Source organism: Narcine bancroftii, chromosome 4 (assembly GCF_036971445.1).
Source record: "Narcine bancroftii isolate sNarBan1 chromosome 4, sNarBan1.hap1, whole genome shotgun sequence".
Classification (NCBI taxonomy): domain Eukaryota; kingdom Metazoa; phylum Chordata; class Chondrichthyes; order Torpediniformes; family Narcinidae; genus Narcine; species Narcine bancroftii.
Window position 1 is genome coordinate 305,672,655 of NC_091472.1, and position 21,706 is coordinate 305,694,360.

Genomic DNA, 21,706 nt, shown 5'->3' on the forward strand with positions numbered 1-21,706 from the left:
TGTCAGCAAGAACCTCGCTTCTTGCCCATCGAGATAAAACAGAAACGAGCAGTGAGATCCGCGGATCGAGGCGATCACACGCAAGGCAGAAGAACTCCCGTGTTGGGGAACCTGAACTGTTGTTCCCTTGCGAAAACCTCCAAGTCCAATGGGGTTACACCCCATGCCAACTTGCTCGTCTCTCTTGAAAGGGCAGCATGGTCTTCCCCACCCCCCCCCAAGCATTGAAACAAAAATCAAACGGATTTCTGGCAAATGTGTGTGGGTATTTAGACAAGCGGGTGTGTACTTGTTGACTCAGTCCTCTCTGCTCTATCCATCATGTGGCGAGAAGTCCAGAGCAGAATAGCGGCATCCCTCCGGACTTTCCCCTCCGCCAGCAGGGCTGGCTTCTGGCCCAACAACTTTTAGCTTCTGGGTCCAACCTTAAACCGCACCATCACAAAGCCTTACCGTTTATTTTCCCTGCTGAGGTCAAATAACGATTACAAATAAATATCTTGAGATAAGAGGCAAACAGTTGAAGGCTTGCGCTACTGAAAGGGCTGCAGGCTGAGGTTGGAGATCTATCATCTGTTGGAGCACATGGGAGACATAACTGCGAACAGTTTTAAAGGTGAGGGAGAATGGAGACAGTCGAGATACTAGGAAGACTCGGGCACACCTATCAATAACTGTAACATGGACCAAATTCGTGACACAAGATAAAGGATGCAGAACGTGGGCTCACAATGCCGAGACGACGCCAGTCAAGATCTAAATTGGACTCGGCCGCAAGCAGAGCCAAGACAGGAGAAGCCGGGGGTGGGGGACGCAGCAGGTCAGGCAACATCCGATGGCAGTCAATATTCTGCCCCTGGATACTGCCTGATCCCCTGAATCCCTCCAGATTCTCGATGTTTGCTCGAGATTCCAGTTTCTATGAACGCAGAACAGCCCATATATAATAAAGTTTGATGCAAATAGTTTGGAGTTTCTCAAAGTGCTTGCTGTGATGAACAAATGACTCCTCATTCATGGCCAGGTTCACGTTTCCATTCCTATTTGCTGGTCTATTTTTCAAGATGTCCCGTTCAAAATCACACGAAGACATTTATTTCCAGAATAAATCTTATTTGACTTTTGGCGACACAATCCATCTCTTTTACATTCTGGAGAGGGTCATTCGGGACAGTGAGGGATCCAAACTATAAGTGGGCGTGCGTGGGGAACGTTTTTTTTGGATTGCTGCGGTAATATCGTGGTGGTATCCTCAGCAAGGAAACAGATGTTGACACCGTCGCCTCCTGTTTGTCTGGGAATGGGGATATTTGTCACGCCTCTCTGCAAGTAAACCAGCAAAAGGAGGAAACTCTGAAAAAGCTGGATTTTTAGACCTATTGATTTCTCCATAAATTCTATGTGTACACTCTTTGGCATGGTTCAGATTTTTGCCAGTTGGTTCTCCATAAATCTACTCCTCTCTAGTCTTGACCGTTGTTATGAGTCAAATAACATTGATTGGGAATCCTGGATTATGAATGATGCACTCGAATTGTTATCAGTTGACGTGTTTATATATTTTAAAAGGAGATGCGCTCTATTTTAGCTAAAAGCCATTCGTTCGTTAAACAATGAGGAGCTGGCAGGAGTCCAGTTGAGCTTTCTGGAAGAACCCATCTACTGATTCCTTGCAGTGTGTACATCTGGTCTGCACTTGGATTAAGCTGCGCTTCCTGATTAACGGTGTTAAATTTAAACAACGCTGTTCTCAAACGGTGCTGATTTGACCTTTGTGATTAGAAACAATCACCTCTTTTACTCAAAATATATTGTTTTATAAATGATAAATACTATAAATCCTTGGAAGAAGACCGCAGAGCCCACCTCACTGACAAAAGGCAAAGGAGGAAAGACCCCACACCCAACCCCAACCCACCAATTTTCCCCTGCAGCCGCTGCAACCGCGCCTGCCTGTCCCGCATCGGACTTGTCAGCCACAAACCTGCAGCTGACGTGGACTTTTACCCCCTCCATAAATCTTCGTCCGCGAAGCCAAGCCAAAGATTGGAAAGGGGTGAGTTATCTAAAGGAAGTACAAATGCTTTCAAGTTATGACATTAAAACGATTTGATCCACCAAAAAGTTCCCTTATCCATTAAAATGTAATGATTACATCGAATAAAGTAAAATTGTTAAATCCATTTAACATGTTAAAAGTAACAAACTTTAGACATTTCAGAATCAGACTCAGAATTTATTGTCATGAAGTTCGGTGTTCTGCGACAACATCATAGAGCAAACATTCATATTATAACCATCTTACAACGTTACTATAAATAAAAACATTAAAATAGGAGTGCACAAAAAGTAAGGCAGGGTCTTCGATTCATTGATTATTCAGGAATCTGAAGCTGTCCTTGTGCTGTTGAGTGCTCGTCTTTAGGCTTCTGTACCTTTTTCTCGATGGTAGCAGAGTGAAGAGAGCATGGCCTGGGTGTTGGGGGTCTTTGAGGAGAGAGGCTGCTTTCTTAAGACACCGCCTCATGGAGTGAAGTCTGGTGCCTGCGATGTTGCAGGCCAAGTTAACAATCCTCTAGAGCTTTTTTCCTTCTCCTGAGAAATGCCGCCTCCATACCAGGCAGTGATGCAACCAGCCAGAAGGCTCTCCGCAGTACACCTATAGAAGATTTTGAGAGTTTTCGGTAACATATCAAATTTACTCAGACACCTCACGAAGCATATCCGTTGGCGAGTCTGCTTTGTGATTGCATCAACATGGAGACTCCAGGACAGATCCTCAGAGCTGTTGACACACAGGAATTTGAGGTTCTTGACCCTCTCCACCATTGAGCCCTCAGTGAGGGCCCCTGACTTCCTTCTGAAGTCCACAATCATCTCCTTGGTTTTGCTGATGTTGAGCACAAAATTGGTGTCATTACACTATTCACCGAGCTGATCTATCTCCCTCCTGTACGCTTCCTCATTACTGTTTGTGACTCTGCCGACAACTGTGGTATCATCGGCAAACTTGTAGATAGCATTGGAATTGTGTCTGGCCGCACAGTCATGGTGTATATCATGTAGAGCAGTGGGCTAAGGACGTACGTATTTGAGGCCCGTCTGAATTGATAATCAGTGAGGAGGAGATTTTGTTTCCAATTCGTACTCTCTGTGGTCTTCCAATGAGATTATGAGCCAAACAACTTCAACAAACTGATTTTTTTTGCCAAATTTATACTTAATTGTATAAAGAGTATCCACTCCGTTCCAGATCAGCAATGGGCATTAAGATTATTAAGAATGTCCAGAAAACCATAATGTAGGTGTCTTCCTCCTTGAGCTGGCGCTTGTCAACTATTTTTAACTCCTTTCAATGGGGTCTAAATTTTTCAAAAGCTAGCAATGTGCTCCATTCTTTGTGTATAATGTCAGTAAAACCAAGTTATAGATTTGAAGACAGGTAGTATGTCATCAACATGCACTCCAGGTGACTTTCTACAGATGAAGCAATACAATTCCTGCCCTTTGGCTGAGGTAATTGCTTCCCTGCTCTTTAGGTTCATGATAATTATGGTGTAAGATGATTTTTCAAAAGTTATGTTTGCTGCTCGGTGTTAATCAGTACCTGTTATGGGCAATGGGTGGGTTTAATAGCTCTATAACTATTCAGAAAGATCATTTTAATTTTTCTGTCAAATGTAAGCAGCATTAATGCCACTTTGAATTGCTGGCACAACATGCTTAGATGTGTGACTAGTCAAGTGCAGGTCACTTGTCATAATTAAAAGGCAGCCGAGAGCTAGACTGGTGTTTAATGTTATAAGAGAGATAATTCTTCAGTTTCTTGATGACAAAGCTCTGGAGTTCACTCCAAAACTTTCTTCCACTGCCATAAGGCTCTCCTCAAAATTTAGCTCAATTAAAACTCTTAGTTACCTTGCCTATTATCTCCATTAATTGAGGCTCAGGTATGAAGCTCAGAAAGTTGTGGGTCTAATCCTACAGTGGAAGTAAGTTTAAAATCTAGGCTAACTCTCCTGCTTCAGAGATATTTGTTAATGCAAAAAAGTGCTGGAAAAACTCAGCAGATCCCCGAGCATCCATAGGAGGAAAAGGTGTATAACCAATGTTTCGGGTCCGAGCCCTCTGTCAAGGTATGAGCAAAAAATCAGCCAAGCACCTTAATAAAGAAGTGGGGGAAGGAGGGAAGAAGGGTTAGAAGGAGGAGCACAGGCTAACAGTCAAGGCCATAGATGGACATGGATAGGAAGGCAGGAAAGAAACGCTGAGGTTGATTGGGGAAGGAAAGTAGCTCTGTGAATACAGAGTTGGAGGAAAAGAGAGAGAGACAGTGGGTGAGGAGCTGGAAGAAAGGAGACAAACAGATAGGGAAAGAGGCCTAATGGAAACCAGAGAGGTTGATGTTAATGCCATCTGGTTGGAGGGTGCCCATTTAGAGTAACAAGACTGAACCATAGCCTTAATAAAAACACAATGCTGGAGAAATTCAGCAGGTCAAGGAACATAGTGTAGCCGCCCGCTACAAAGAAACACACACTGTGTAGCAGGTTAAGCTCACTCACTTTATTAGGGCTGGAAAGGCTGCTTTTATACTGTTCGAGTTCCCACTGTTTTTGCTGATTGACTGAGTCATCCAGATGAATAACAATTGCGAGCGGCAACATCCATGAGCTTCTTCCCCAGGCTGTTTCTGATGAGTTCGCTGGGCAGCTTGACCAACGCCATCTTAAGGCCGTTGGTCTGATACAGCCCCAGCTTCTACCCCCACTGGCTCGTTGTCCTGGGAGTCGCTTTAGCGATCTCTGTTCGCGTCTGCTGCCGCGCGATGTGCTGGCCCGATCTCTGCAATTGCAGGTCGCCACATGACACCCCCCAAAACCGGCGTTACAGTCTATAGTGTCCGTAGGTACAGTTCCCAAAGTCTTTTGTGGTCTGCCTCTGCGTCGAGGTGTTGGTGTCTCCACGGGTTCTGCTGGGTCAGTGTGGGCAAGCTTCAGTCTATCTGTAGTGATGACCTTTGGTTTACCACCGATGTCCAGCTCGAAGGTGGCTCCGCTGTTCCGAACGACTTGAAAGGGACCTTCTCCTTGCCGGACATCAGGATGAAAAGAGGGTGCATCACTCGAGCAGCTTCTGGGATAAATCTGCTGTAAAAGTTTATCATCCCCATGGATTCCTGCAGACCTTTGGTTGTACTGGGCTTTGGGAAGCTGCAGATGGCCTCTACCTTGTTGGGCAGTGGTGTGGCCCTGTCCTTTGTAATCCTGTGGCCCAGGAAGTTGATGGTGTTCAGGCCAAACTGGCATTTGGCCAGGTTGATGGTGAGGCCGAACTACTGCAGACACCTGAACAGATTTCGGAGGTGCTGAAGGTGTTCCTGTTGGGTTCTACTTGCCACGAGATTATCGTCAAGGTAGACAAAAGTGCCGACCAGGTCTCGGTCCTCTGTGTTTATCAGTTGCTGGAATGTCTGTGTGCATTTTTGAGCCCGAATGGCATCCTCAGGAACTCAAACAGCCCAAATGGAGTGATGATGGCCGTCTTAGGGATGTCATCAGGATGGACCGTGATCTGGTGATATCCTCGCAGGAGGTTCACTTTTGAAAATATTGTTGCCCCGTGCAGGTTTGGCGTAAAATCCTGTGGCACGGTGTAACAGTCCGGTGTGGTGGCTTCGTTGAGCCAGCCATGGTCGCCACATAGTCTTCAGCCCCCAGTTGCTTTAGGCGCCATGTGCAGGGGCGAGGCCCATGGGCTGTCTGACCGTCGAACAACACCCAACTCCTCGAGTTTGCAGAACTCCTCCTTGGCCAGTCGGAGCTTTCCCGGGGGAAGTCGTCTTGCCCTTGCTTGGAGAGGTGGGCCCTTGGTCAGGATGTGATGTCTGACGCCGTGTCGAGGCATCTCCACTGTAAACTGAGGGGAAAGGATTGCCGGGAATCCCGCTAGCACCTTGGAGAACTCATCCTCCGAGCTGTGGGCGAAGTCCAGGTGCATTGCCAGAAACCTAGCACCCCTCAGTGCGATGCTTTGGTAGGTCTCGGTGTGGACAAGTCGCTTACCCTTAAGGTCCACTAGGAGATTGTGGACTTGCAGGAAATCCGCTCCAAGAAGTGGTTGTTCCACTGCGGCCAGTGTGAACTCCCACGAGAAGTGACTGCCCCTGAAATGCAGCTCAGCCCTACGAGTGCCAAAGGTCCATATACTTCTGTTGTTGGCAGCCCTCAACGTGGGTCCCACTAGCCTGCGCCTAGTGTCCAACCTTGTCGGGGGTATCACACTGACCTCTGCTCCTGTATCCACCAGGAAGCATCTGCGGGACAGGCGGTCCCAGACGTACAGGAGGCTCTCTTGGTAGCCAGCCATCGTGGCCATCAGTGACGGCTGGCCTTGTCATTTCCCTGGAACTTGCAGGGGGACTGGCATCAGTGGGCCTCAGTGCCCCATCTGTTACTGGACACGTTCCTGCCTCTCATCTGCTGTTCCTTGCTTGAGACTGCTCTGGTCTGATTGCTGATCCAATTTACCACATTTACCACATTATCATCCAGATTATTGATAGAGTTGACAAACAACAATGGTCTCAGCACTGATCCCTAAAGGACACCATTAGTCACAGGCCTCCAGTCTGGGAGGCAATCATCTACTACCACATGACTGTTTCAGTTCTGTAAACAATTTTAGAAAAAAATTTGAGAGGCTATCTGTTTGGAGAGGCAAATATGCTATCTTTTTGGAGATTTGGAGCCCATATGCTCAAACATTAGGATTGAATTTATGAATAATTCCTTTGATTCCTCTAGCTCCGTGAAGTCTTCCCTCAATAAATTATGTGTTTTTGTGAAAATGTTTTTATGTGGGATCTTCGAGTGTTTCCATATATATAATATATTATTTCCTTTAGTTAGTTTTTTCTTTTTTTATATATTCTTTTTGTAGTTTTAGTTTAGAATTTTTTGGGTAAGGTGGTGGGCAGTTTGGGGAGGGAGTGGGGGTTGGGAGGGTGTGTTAGATTGTTTTTCTTTTTCACTTTATATAAAATTAACATGTATCTAATTATTTTTATTTTGTAACATTGTGATATATGAAAACTGTATTTTTGCATGTGTTTATTATAAATAAAATATTCAAAAAGAATCTTAGAGAAAAGTATTGGCGCTATCACGTGAAGGTAAAACTTCAACTCTTGCATCACATATTCACATTCTGGAATAGGGTCAAAATTTTCACACAATCAGATATATTTGAACCTCATCATTGTTCATACTGACTCTGATCATTTGTGTGTTGTGTGTCGACATATAAGCAACAATGAATGACTTTAAGATATTTTGATTTGCCATAGTATAACTACTTCATTAATACATAACAGGTTAAATTTTAGATTACTAAATATCTAATTTTTGTGTTTGGAATCAGACATGATTTGTCACAAAAGAACATTAAGGCTATTATTAATTCCACTCTTAAGTTTGTGAATCCAATTGGATGGGATATAAAATCCATAAAAGGTTTTAATTACTTGAGAAAAAAGTTTGCAGCACTCAGTTGGAAATACAATTAATGAAATGCCTTGTATATTAATCATTTTAAGTGATTTTCGTTCTCAGACCAGACATTCTGTATATTCAGCACCTGGAATGAATCTACTATTAGTTATTACTTCTATAAGGTTATCCATAACAGTATTATTAGTTGTAGGAGTTTATATGAAGCATAACAGACCAGGGTTACTTGTTGAATAGTTGGCTTTAAGATTTTTCACCAAACCTTGATTTCTCTTAGTTTGGCACCTTGCTGAGAACAGAATGGTCTCATAGGTTTACATTTAACCAGTTTACTTTGTTTCTCAAGTAATTAAGAGCTGGTTTGTAGACTTTAAGTTCCTCTACTCTTTAGTGACCAAAGCTTCAAAATGTTCAGTGATGCAGAGCCTTTCAGTATGACACACTTGAAAGGTCCTTAGTAGAACAGAGACAACAAGGATGGAGTTTATTTGATGAATAAGGTTATTTTAAAGGATTACAAATCAAGTGTAATTGAATAGTAAGATGTGTTTCAGAAGCAAGAAGTAGGATTAACTTTCTGATTCCATAAACCTAGCCAGTTTTGTTAAACAGTTGATAAATTATACCAGAAAAGCTTTTGAATTTATGGCTTGAAAACCTCACAGCAGCTTGATGTCCTTATTTAAAGTAGGAACTTTGAACAAATTCAACAGTCAAAATATGATTTAATCCATTTTGCATGAGATAGCTTGGTTCTGCACTGGTTTGTCAGTATACTGTTTCCTAGATTGTTTTGAAGGAAGGAGGGGAGAATTAAAAGAATAAATTCTGCACACCTCTTTGATCCCAGTCACCACTGATAGAAGTGCCAAGGAAGCTTCTAATCTACACTACACAGGAGCAACATGTAAAAAGCAGAAGTACCTAAAGATGGTGAGAAAGTAGTTTCAAATAATTGTTAAAATTAAGAGTATTTTAACAGCCTTAATTTAAAGCCATTCTTTAAAATACACATATAAAATTACAGCATACATTTACCCCAAACCAGAAAGAGCTTCATATACTCAACAGGTCAGGCAATATATGAGATGAGAAACAAGGTTAACATTTCAGGCTGATGACCCTTATCAAAAGAGGAAAAGTTGGAAAGCAGGAATATCTCAAGAGAGATTGTGGAAAATAAAAGAATGTCTGGGATAGGGTGGAGATGATTAAATTCTCCTCTTGTACTCATTGAGTCATAGAGTTATACAGCAAGGAAACAGGCCCTTTGGCTGAACTTATCCATGCCAACCTAGGTGACTACCTGAGCTAATCTTGTGTTTGGCCCATATTCATTTAAGCTTTTCTTTCCATGTACCTATCCAAAAGTTATTCACACATTTAAATAGTATCCATCTCTACTATTTCCTCAGCAGCTCAATCCATATACCCACGATTCTCTGAGTGAAAAACTTCCTCTCAGTTCCCCTTTAAATCTTTTCCCTCTCAGCTTAAACCTATGTCTTCCAATTGAAGACTGTATAGCTTGGTATAATAATAACACCATCTACAAGATGGAGATTGAAAACTTGGCTGAATGTTGCACCAATAACAACCTTGCACTCAATGTCACCAAAACTAAGGAGCTGACTGTTAACTTCAGGAAAGGAAAGCCAGAGATGTACGATCCAGTGATCATTGGGGGATCAGAAGTGGGGAGGGTGAGCAAATTAGAGTTCTTGGGAGTCACTATCTCGGAGGATCTTTCCTGGGCCCAACACACCAATGGCATCATAAAAAAAGCATGTCAGCACCTCTCCTTCCTCAAGAGTTTGTGGAGGTTTGGTATGACTCCAGAAACCCTGGCAAATTTCTACAGATGTGTGGTGGGAAGTGTACTGACCGGCTGCATCATGGTCTGGTGTGGGCACACCAATGCCCCTGATCATAAAGCCCTGGAAAAGGTTGTGAACAAAGTCCAGGACATCACAGGAAAAACTCTCCCCACTATTATCTACAGGGAACACTGCCATCAAAGGGCAGCAGCAATAATCATCGACCCACACCACCCAGCACACGCTCTGTTCTCACTGTTGCCATCAGGAAAGAGGTCGAGGTGCCACAAGACTCACATCACCAGGTTCAGGAACAGCTGCTCCCCCTCCACCATCAGACTCTTCAGTGAAAGACTCATTTAAAGTCTCTTGTTCACTTTATTGTTTTTCTTTTGTTCTCTCTGTATTGCAGTCACTTAATTCACATTCATTATCTGTTTACAATTCTTTTATTTGTTTATATGTCTACTCTATGTACAGTTTATTTTTGGCCATCCCCGCAGGAAAAAAGGAATCTCAGGGTTGTATGTGATGCCATGTATGTACTCTGACAATAAATCTGAATGTGAAATCTGAAGACTACCCCTCTCCCCGCACCCTATGAAAAAGTCTATATTCACCTTCCCTTTATCTATGTCCATCATGATTTCATACACCTTTACTTCGTCACTGCTAATTCTCCTTTGATCCATGAAAAATTATCCAGTCTCTCATAAATCAAGCCTTCCAGCTCTGGCAATATCTCTGTGAATCTTTTTTGCACCCTCTCTGGCTTAATCCCAGAGTATGGTGGACCAGAACTGCGCACAATGTTCTTAATGCAGTCTTGCCAATATCTTGCACAAACTCTGGATGCTTTGACTAATTAAAGTAAGCATGCAATTCACCTTCTTCACTGCTATGTCGAATTACGTTGCCACTTTTAAGATTTAAGACTCGGGATTCAAGATTCCTTTATTGTCATGTAATAGTACAGAGCATGTAAGATTACACAAAATTACCTCTGCCTGCCATAAGGCAGACAAAGATTTGCCATTAGTGTTGCCCAGCATCCTTTACAGTAAGAGAGAAAGAGAAACAAAAGAGAGTCTCTTCAGAGTTACCAAATGTCTGTGAATTCACCTGCAACACTCCAGCAGCCTCTGCAGCCGCACTGACTCCTGTTCGACCCATCAGCAACCCAAGCTCCAGATCCAAACCTCTGCCACGATCAGGAAGCCTTTTGTGCCCGAGGCCCTTCGGGAACCCTTCTTGCCCTCAGTTCCCTCTTGTTGGAATCTAGGGGTTAAAACAGTATGAAATAAATGATTAATTAATAAGTGTATATTTACTGCATGGTTCAGGGAAAAAGGAATGTGATTAAGTGGCAATCACAGCATGGAGCAAAGTTGGCTGAGCAAAATTGTCTGCTCCAAAATACAGGGAGAGGAAATGCATAAAACGATTTAGGAGGAATGCTCAAACTAAAGGAGGTGGTGAGTAGCACAGGAGACACAGGCCAGATCAGAACAAAGAATGGCCTGCAAGAAACAAAGGGAATGGAAAACCAGTCTAGGGGGAAGATTAAGGCAGGAGGAGGTGTTAAAGAGAACAGCAGAAATTGGCCAGACAAGAACAGAATGGTGATTAGAAATATCTGGGGTTGAATTAATTTCTGATCAACTCAACAGGATAGTCTGGCCTGGAGGATTAAGATGGGAGTGCTACACCCCAGATATCTGCAAAACAGGAGATGACTTGTGATAACCCTTATGCAAAAAGATCTAGCAAAGGAAGACAACTTTTGTTCTGTATGATAATGAAATCTAGCAAAGGAAGCCAACTTTTGTTCTGTATGATAAGGTTGACCTATATAAACTGAGCCAACTGGACAATAGGGGTCAGTCTTGGGGAGTAGCTCACTGTGCAGGTGACCTATGAACTAATGAGTGACCCAGAGCTCTGTTAAGTTTTATTCTTGTGCTGTGTAATAAATTGACTGTTGAACCGAATACCTTCTCCTATCACTTCATTCAAAGAACGCGCTGGACTCAGACTACACATAGACTAAATTAAGAGTAAGTTAAAGCCAGAGTCCGACACTCTCAAATCCAAGCACCAATACCTGATTCCCATGAGCCAGTCTTCAGATGCCCCTGCCCACAGCCTGTGTGGGTCCTTCGACCACAAGTTGCCCACAGCCTGTGTGGGTCCCTCAGCCACTGGTCACTGGTCAGCTCCTGTGGTGACTGTCCTGTAGCATCCATCAGCCACTGAGCTTCTCGCTGGTTTGTGGCAGAGGTAGTCTCCTCCGCTTCTCCTTCTCATTGGCAGTGTTTTTCCCGTTTCCGGCCCTGTGCTGGTCTGCTGCTCCCTCAGCATCTGCAACGCCTCACAATTGTTTCCAGTACAGGCACCACTATCTTGAACACAGCCCTTGACAGTTGCAGAATTTTTAAAAAACACTATTGGCTCCTTTAACAGATGATTTAAAGCCTGTATTAGGACTGGGTTGGTTGAACCTTTAGGAGCAGAGCTGTGTCTCCGGTCTCTGCACTCCCAGGTCCGCACCAGTGGCAACACTTTGAAGGAACTACATACTATGACCGTCTGGTCTACAACACTCCCCAGGGCTTTACTGCTTTCCTTTGTATGTCCTGCCTTTGTTTACCTTCACACAATGCACCACATCACACTTGTCCAAGTAAAATTCCATCTGCCATTCTATCCCTTAGAAAACCTTCTTCACAGACCACAATACCATCAATTTTGGTGTCTCCACACCTACATTTTCATCTAAATCATTAATATTCAAACCTTCTTTCAATAGACCCTTCTTGCAATGGATCCCAACATTTTTTATTATTCATGGAAGGGATGTGGCCTTTGCATCCTGAGCCAACAGTTAATTGCCCATATATACTCACCCATGAGAAGGCAGTGAACTGCTGCCTTAAACTGCCTTAGCCCTCGAGCAGAGGGTATACCCATAATGTTGTTGGGGAAGGAGTTCCAGGATTTTAACCCAGGCATAGTGAAGGATGGCATGTGCCTTGGAGGGCAACCTCTAGGTGGTGGTGCTCCCTTGCTATTGCAGGCCTTGTACTTTTTACTTGTACAGGTAATGGATTTGGAAGGTACTGCGCAGAGTCTTGGAGAATTGCTGAAGTGCATTCTATAGGTGGTACAAACTGCTGTTACTGTTCATCTATAGTGGACTGATGGGTTTCCTCCTAAGGGGGCTGATGTATCTTGCATGGTGTTAAGTTAAGTGCCGTTGAAGCTGCACATAACCAGGTAAGTAAGGGGTATTCCATTACTAGAGCTTTGTAGATGGTGGACAGGCTTTGAGGAGTTAGGAGTTGAGTTACTCACCATTGGATGCCTAGCCTTTGACCTGCCATTGTAGTTACATTGTGTATATGATTACTTACATTCACACTGCTCAGTTATAATTCCCACAATTTGCTGGAGAGGGACACCAATGAATTACAGGGCATGATTGCTGGAGTTTCTCTTCTTGAATGTTGTCATTGGTTGGTACTTTTGGGGGACAAAATTTACATATTCTTTGCCTTCCCCATTGCCTGCATACCAGATTTATTATCATCTGATTGCAAGTACAACCCGGCGAAACAGCAATCTCCGGTCCTCGATGTAAAATATTCAGACACACAAACAGACAAACAATGCAAATGGAAAACAAGTATTCAGATAAATAACTAAATAAATATTGCTTCATCTCCATGAGAGTCTTGGATGTGAGTGTGAACAGTTCCTTTGGTCATTCAACATTCTCGTTGTCCATGGGAAGAAGTGTTTCTCTTTCTCTCTTTTTCAATCTTTTTATTAATCATATTATAGGTAAACAACACATAAGAAGAAGTATATAATCAAAAAGGGGAAAATATCACAATATGTCATATGATATGACATAGTGTACTCTTCTTTGGCTTGGCTTCGCGGACGAAGATTTATGGAGGGGGTAAAAAGTCCACGTCAGCTGCAGGCTCGTTTGTGGCTGACAAGTCCGATGCGGGACAGGCAGACACGATTGCAGTGGTTGCAAGGGAAAATTGGTTGGTTGGGGTTGGGTGTTGGGTTTTTCCTCCTTTGCCTTTTGTCAGTGAGGTGGGCTCTGCGGTCTTCTTCAAAGGAGGCTGCTGCCCGCCAAACTGTGAGGCGCCAAGATGCACGGTTTGAGGCGTAATCAGCCCACTGGCGGTGGTCAATGTGGCAGGCACCAAGAGATTTCTTTAGGCAGTCCTTGTACCTTTTCTTTGGTGCACCTCTGTCACGGTGGCCAGTGGAGAGCTCGCCATATAATACGATCTTGGGAAGGCGATGGTCCTCCATTCTGGAGACGTGACCCATCCAGCGCAGCTGGATCTTCAGCAGCGTGGACTCGATGCTGTCGACCTCTGCCATCTCGAGTACCTCAACGTTAGGGGTGTAAGCGCTCCAATGGATGTTGAGGATGGAGCGGAGACAACGCTGGTGGAAGCGTTCTAGGAGCCGTAGGTGGTGCCGGTAGAGGACCCATGATTCGGAGCCGAACAGGAGTGTGGGTATGACAACGGCTCTGTATACGCTTATCTTTGTGAGGTTTTTCAGTTGGTTGTTTTTCCAGACTCTTTTGTGTAGTCTTCCAAAGGCGCTATTTGCCTTGGTGAGTCTGTTGTCTATCTCATTGTCGATCCTTGCATCTGATGAAATGGTGCAGCCGAGATAGGTAAACTGGTTGACCGTTTTGAGTTTTGTGTGCCCGATGGAGATGTGAGGTAGTGTACTACCTCACAATTAACAAATATGTTTTCATCTCCTCAAACTGAAATCTTCAAAAAAAGAAAAAAATATATAAAACCCCACCTAATCTAATAAAAGAAAAAGACGAGACAGCCTACCCTGAGAATTTATTATTAAAATTAATCATCTGATTTTCACCAACAAAGAGAAAAGAAATAAAATGAAATATAGACTGGAAGGGAAAATAATTATACTAACTAAGTCATGTGGAAATAATTTATAAAAAGTCGCCAAGTCTGTTAAAATTTAACAGAAGTATCAAATGTAACAGCTCCTAACTTTCTCTAAACTTTAACATGCCATAATTTGAGAGAACCATTTTGAATCAATGTAGGTGGATTAGAATCTTTCCATTTAAACAAATCTCAGTCTCTGAACAACAACACCTTTTAAATACTTCCCATCTAAAAAAAATACTCGACGATTCTATGTTTTCTACCTGAGAATCACCTCACAGCATCTAATAGCTGGAATATGCCTGAGATTGTCTGATCTTGGAAGCTAAGCAGGCTCAGGCCAGGTCGGTACTTGGAGAGGAGACCACCTAGGAACACCAGGGCGCTGTAGGTTTCTGTGAGAATAATGAATATAATGGAACCTTTACCTTTACATTATATTCTACCTTTTACTTAACCTATAAATATGCCCATGAAGCTTCTTCGCATTTTCCTTACAATCCTTGCTGACCCCAGCTTTATACCTCACAGATTTATCAAGTGTATTTTCCTTTCATAAGTCCATGTTAACGCTGCTCACTCCTTTTTTTGTATTCTAAGTCATCCCTTCCTTCAAAATAGATAGCAGTATTTTTCCTGCTACTGGTCTCTAATTCTCTATTCTCTTTTTATTACTAGTGGGGTTATATTTTCCACCTTGTAACCTGTAAGAATGGTTTTAGAACCCATGATATTTTTGGAGAGGTCATATTGTGAATCCACTATTTCAACTGTCACCTCTTTCAAACCCTAAGATGTAAGTCATCACTCCTGGGGATTGATACCCTTTCAATCCCATTAATTTCACCAATACTAATCACATACTAATTTCTCTCAGTTTCTCAATCACTCTATATCAGTCATTTATCATTGTATCTAGGAGGTTTTCTGTACTGTTTTCTGTGAAGACAGACACAAAATATTGGTTAATATCTCTGCCATTTTCTTTTCTCAATTATAATTTCTCCAGACTCAGTCTGTCTGGGGCCCACATTATCTTTTCTCAATTTTCTTCGTACATATATATATATATATATATATATATATATATACAAGCTTCTAAATCTGTTTTTTTTATAATCCCCCTCACTACCTTGCCCTCGTATTCTATTTTCTATTTCCCTTTGACTATCTTGGTCCTCGGATGAGTTCTGAAAAAAAATATTTTTATCAACCTATAAATTTTTGGGCAATATTATGAAGCCCATTTCTTTAATCTAATACTTTTTAGAAGTTCTCTTTATAGCCACATTTCTTGTTAGGCTTTAATATATATTACTTGTAAACCACATATTCATTCTTTGAATGTGAACCATTGATTATTTAGTCAACATCAGCTTTGCAACTCAGGTCATGATACTTCATTATCTTAGTATTTGACAACCTGGTTTTATGAAATTTTATCTTATCTTGATCACTGTAGGCCATATAACTGCCAGTTCACTAACTCTCATTGGTTCCTCAAGATACTGATGTAGAAAACAATCTGTCATACGTTCCATGAATTCACACAGATATTGCCAATTTAGTTTGTCAGTCTACATGTAGATGTAAGTGTTCCATGATAATATATTACTCAAGTCACATGCACCTCTAATATCCTGACTGGAACCACGGTGTGTATGACACTACTGCTCAGTGGCCCAGGTACAACTTCCACTCATATTTTTCTGCCTCTTGATCTTTTCTAGACCCATCACAATTAATTCTACTTCTTAATGTTCTGAGCAAAAATCTTTTTTGTGCATTGTCTTTATCCCATTGTTTAATATTAGATTTCAGATTTATTGTCAATATACATACATGACATCACATACAACTCTACGATCTTTTCTCTGTGGGTGAGTAAAGCTGGGGGCTAAGAACAGTTGCCTGTGGTACTCCAATACTGATAGAGATTGTGGAGGAGGTGAGGAAATCCAGGATCCAATTACATAGTGAGGTGTTGTCCCAGGTCTTGGAGTTTGCTGATTAATTTTGAGAGGACAATGGGGTTAAATGCTGAGCTCTGGTCGATAAAGAGCATTCTGACATATACACCTTTGCTGTCCAGGTGTTCTAGGACTTTGTGTAGAGCCATAGAGACGTCATCCAGTGTCGACCTGTTGTTAAGATAGGCAAATTAGAACAGATCCTTGTCACTGCTCAGTCAGGAGCTAATATGCTTCAACATCAGCCTTTGAAAACAGTTCGTCACTATTGATGTGAGTGCCACTGATCAGTAGTCATTAAGGCAGGTTACTATACTCTTCTCGGGTACCAGTATGATTGACGCCTGCTTGAAAAGAAAAAAAGTATGTCTAAATTTTAAATTTAAATACATTGGCAAGTTGGTCAGCACAGTTTTTAACACTCAGCCAGGTACTCCATCTGGACAGGCTTTCCTGAAGGCAGGCCGCACGTCAACCTCGGATACAGACAGGAGAGTGGTTCTTCCTTGTACTTATGTTTGAATCCAATTTCGAAGGCATTGAGTTCATCTGGGAATGATGCTTTGCTGTCTCCTACTGCACTAGATTTGGTTTTATAGCAGGTTATGTCATTTCAGCCCTGCCGCAGCTGTTGGGTATTCTTCATTGTTTCCATTTTCATCTGGAAACTCCACTTGGCCAGGAAGATGGCTTTCCATAAATCTGGATCTCCAGACTTAAATCCTTGTGATCTGGCATTTAATTATCTGGATAATTTTCAATTTTGTCTATTATTCCTAAAATTCAAGGATCCTAGAATATTTAATTCTTAACCTTTATCATGTTGCAACCACATCTCTACAGTGGCAATTGATCATACCTAATTATTTCTGTGTGTACCTTAATTCACCCATCTTGTTATGAATGCAGTGTTTATTCAGATAGAAGATTCAGTATTATGTTTTTACTGGTTTACTCTACTCCACCTCTATTCAGAGATCTGCTCTAATATTTGATTTCACTATTCCTTCCTGACAGATTTGGTTATCAATAGCCCTTCATTACCTTGTGAGTTGACATTTGCCAGTTAGTTATCAATCAATGGGAAGTAGATCAACGATCATCTGGTTTTTTGGATGCAGTCACAGTTGGACTGATTGGGAAGTTGAAAGTGGTTAGTATCTGCAGGAATTTCAAGCAATGGATTTGGACCCAGATGACACTCTGTATGAAGTGTCACCTATTTGCAGTGCAAAAGCTTTGCTGCAAGATCATCACTGCATTAGATAGAAGAAAGTAGTTTCTATTCGATGATTGTTCGAAGGATATGGATTAAACACATTTGGACAAAAAAAAATCAAGGAAAATGCAAGAAAAATTCTTTTTTTTATTCAGGGTAGTATCTGGAGTTTACTGCCTGCGTGGGTGGTGGAAACAGAAGCAATGCCTACGAAAAGGTAATGGATAATGTACAGGGGCTTGCCGGATTACAAATCATGACTTAGAGAAATCCAACTTTACACAAACTCTCCAGAACATTTTTAAAACAAGTATTAATTATAATAAGAATTGCTTATGGTATCTATAATGACTACATACAATGTATATTCCATTAATTTAATTATGGGGAGGATTAGAGTGAAAAATAATGAATTATAACAAGTGTATGCAAGATCGTATTATATGGCGAGCTCTCCACTGGCCACCGAGACAGAGGTGCACCAAAGAAAAGGTACAAGGACTGCCTAAAGAAATCTCTTGGTGCCTGCCACATTGACCACCGCCAGTGGGCTGATAACGCCTCAAACCGTGCATCTTGCCGCCTCACAGTTTGGCGGGCAGCAGCCTCCTTTGAAGAAGACCGCAGAGCCCACCTCACTGACAAAAGGCAAAGGAGGAAAAACCCAACACCCAACCCCAACCAACCAATTTTCCCCTGCAACCGCTGCAATCGTGTCTGCCTGTCCCGCATCGGACTGGTCAGCCACAAACGAGCCTGCAGCTGACGTGGACTTTTTACCCCCTCCATAAATCTTCGTCCGCGAAGCCAAGCCAAAGAAAGAAAGATGTAGAGCAATAGGATAGGGAAACTACAGGAAAAGGACATTTTGACTGACAGAGAAATTGACAGACAGTTCTGAGGAGCATAATTCTCACATAACCAGTGTACAGTCTGCATTAATACATTTCCTGTGAAGAACACTGCATTTCCTTTATTAACATTGAATATAGTTCCGAGCATGACCAAAATGTTGGGGGTGGTGATAAAGAATGCATCCGTAGTTCCACATCCTACCCAGCAGTGAGTCTGATAACACTGGACAACAAATGTTTTCAAAAGATTGCTTCCTGAAAAAAAATTGGGGATTGTAACAGATCATGTAGGAAGTTGGAGAAACATTAAACTAACTTTTATTGAATTTAGCTTGTTTAATTGCATAATGATATTGACACATTACGTTAGTTCAACTGGCCTAAAAATATTTTACCGCTGATTTTCGTATGTACTCAGCATCTGATACCTCTTGTGTCAGTGTCCAACAATAGTTGGCCAACATTGATGGATTTTGGTTACCATGATATTACTTTTCCATGGACACTGATGAAACCTTTCACTATGTTTGCAACTGACTGCCAGATCAACAAGGAAGAAGTTCAAGTGTGAATGAAGAAAATGAATTTTCATCAACATGTTGACATGGTTTTGTAGGCTTGAAATAGATTTAAAATCTGACAGGAAATCATAAAAATAGGTTATAGCTAAAGAACAGTATGTGATAGGAAAATGTTAAGATGATTTTAGTGATCATAAAATATACCCAAAAGTGTTCAGGAAGAAAAATCTTCATTGTCCAGTATAATTGATCACAGATCAAAGAGCAAGATCGCTCAGTACAGGCCCTCGATGCTGAGCTGACTCATATATTCCTTCCTGAAAAAAAAGTACTAATCCATCCCTACCCCATAACCCTCTATTTTTCTTTCATTCATGTCCATCCAAGAGTCTCTTAAATTCCCCAACGTTTCAGCCTCCACCACCATCGTTGGCAAAGCATTCCAGGCACCCACAACAGAAGCACCCACAACTCACTGGGTAGAAAATCTACACCTGATGTCTCCCCTAAACTTCCCTCCCTTAACTTTGTACATATGTCCTCTAGTGTAAGCTGATCCTGCCCTGCAAAACAGGTCCTGGCTGTCCACCCTATCTGTCTCTCATAATCTTGTAGATCTCTATTAAGTCTCCTCTCATCCTTCTACACTCCAAAGAGAAAAGTCCCAGCTCTGCTAACCTTGCCTCATAAGACTTGTTTTCCTATCCAGGAAACATCCTGGTAAGTCTCTCCTGCATCCTCTCCATAGCTTCCACATCCTTCCTGTAATGAGTTGACCAGAACTGAACACAATACTCTAAGTGTGGTCTTACCAGAGATTTGTCGAATTTCAACGTGATCTCTCATTCCCCCTATTAATGAAGCTCAGCATCCCATAGGCCTTCTTAACTATCCTATCAACCTGTGTGGCGACCTTGAGGGATGTATGGATTTGAACCCCAAAGATCCTCTGTCCAACCACACTCTTAAGTAACCCTTAACCCTGTACTTAACCCCATCCCATAGGCCTTCTTAACTATCCTATCAACTTGTGTGACGACCTTGAGGGATGCATGGATTTGAACCCCAAAGATCCTCTGTTCAACCACACTCTTAAGTAATCTTTACAAGAAGGACACGTTGCACCTAAATCCAAAAGGTGTCAACATTTTGGCAAGTATGTTTGGTACAGCAGTGGGGCAAGGTTTAAACTAATTTGGCAGGGGTATGGGAACCAGAGTGATAGGGAAAAGGGTAGGGAAGATAAAGAAATGGCCAGGAAAAGTAAAATAGGAAAAGTAATGTTGGGAGGAGAAAGTAAAAAATCAGATGGTGCAGTGAGTTTTCGGGTCAATGATAGTGTTCAGAAAATTACAAAGAAAAATAGTGGGCAGAAAAATCAAAAGAAAAGGTTACAGAAGTCACTAGATATTAAAAGGACAAAGAGCATAAGGGCATTTTATCTGAATGCCCGCAGTATTAGAAATAAGGTTAGTGAACTTGAGGCTATGATTTGATAGGCATCACGGAAACATGGCTACAAGGTGACCCTAAATGGGAATTAAACTTTCAAGGGTATCAGGTGGTGCAAAGAGATAGACAGGATGGTAAGGGAGGTGGAGTTGCACTCTTAATCAAAGATGAGCTCCAGGCAATAGTGAGGGATGATATAAGATCTAAAGAGCATAATGTTGAGTCCATTTGGGTAGAGATAAAGAATAACAAAGGGAAAAAAATTATTGGTGGGTGTTATCTATCACCCACCAAATAACAATAGTTTAGTGGCACAGGAAATAAATAGAGAGATAAGTGAGGTATGTAATAATGACATGGCAGTAGTCATGGGGGATTTTAACTTCCACATAGATTGGGAAAATCAAGTTGGTCGTGGGAGTCTGAAAGAGGACTTCATAGAATACATCCGCGATAGCTTTCTTGAGCAGCATGTTAAGGAACCCACAAGAGAAAATGCTCTCCTGGATCTAGTGTTGTGCAATGAGATAGGTAGAGTAAATGATGTAATAGTCAGAGACCATCTGGGAAATAGCGATCATAGTACAATTGAATTTCTCATTCAGATGGAAGGGGAAGTAGTTAGATCGAAAACTAATATATTATGCTTAAACAGGGGTGACTACCATAGGATGAGGGAGGAATTGGGCAGAGTGGACTGGGAGCACAGGCTAATTGATGAAACAGTTGAGGAACAGCGGAAGATTTTCAAAGAAATATTTTGTAATGCTCAACAAAAATATATTCCGGTCAGGAAAAAGGGCAGCAAGGGAGGGAAAAATCAATTGTGATTAACAAAGGAAATAAAAGAGAGTATAAAATTGAAGGCGCAGGTGTACAAAGCTGCAAAGAGCAGTGGGTTACTGGAAGATTGGGATAACTTTAAGAGACAACAAGAGGTTACAAAGAGGGTAATAAGAAATGGGAAAAAGGATTATGAAAGTAAATTGGCACAAAATATAAAAACAGAAAGCAAAAAATTTTATAAATATATAAAACGGAAGAGGGTGGCCAGAGTTAACATAGGACCCTTGGAGGATGAGAAAGGAAAACTGGTAGCAAAAAATGAGGAAATGGCCAAGGCATTGAACAAATATTTTGTGTCAGTCTTCACGGTGGAAGACACCGTGCCCAAGTGCAGAGTTAAGGATGCGAATGTTAGGGAGGGCCTTGATAAAATAGTTGTTACAAAGGAAGTAGTGATGGAGAAACTAATGGGACGACAGCCGGACAAATCACCTGGTCCTGATGATATGCATCCAAGGGTTCTGAAGGAAATGGCAGAAGTTATAGTTGATGCATTGGTGGTCATATACCAAAATTCCTTGGATTCTGGGCAGGTCCCGGCAGACTGGAAGACAG

At 42.0% G+C, this 21,706-nt stretch overlaps 1 long non-coding RNA gene across 1 annotated transcript in view; it reads right to left on the reverse strand.

Annotated features, from left to right (window-relative positions):
* Nucleotides 1–10,271: 10,271 nt before the first annotated feature.
* Nucleotides 10,272–21,706, reverse strand: part of LOC138762212 (uncharacterized) — a 120,183-nt gene continuing 108,748 nt past the window's right edge. Inside the window, exon 4 of the long non-coding RNA XR_011356837.1 lies at nt 10,272–10,606. This is a non-coding gene — a long non-coding RNA (uncharacterized lncRNA). The remainder of the gene's footprint in view (nt 10,607–21,706) is intronic.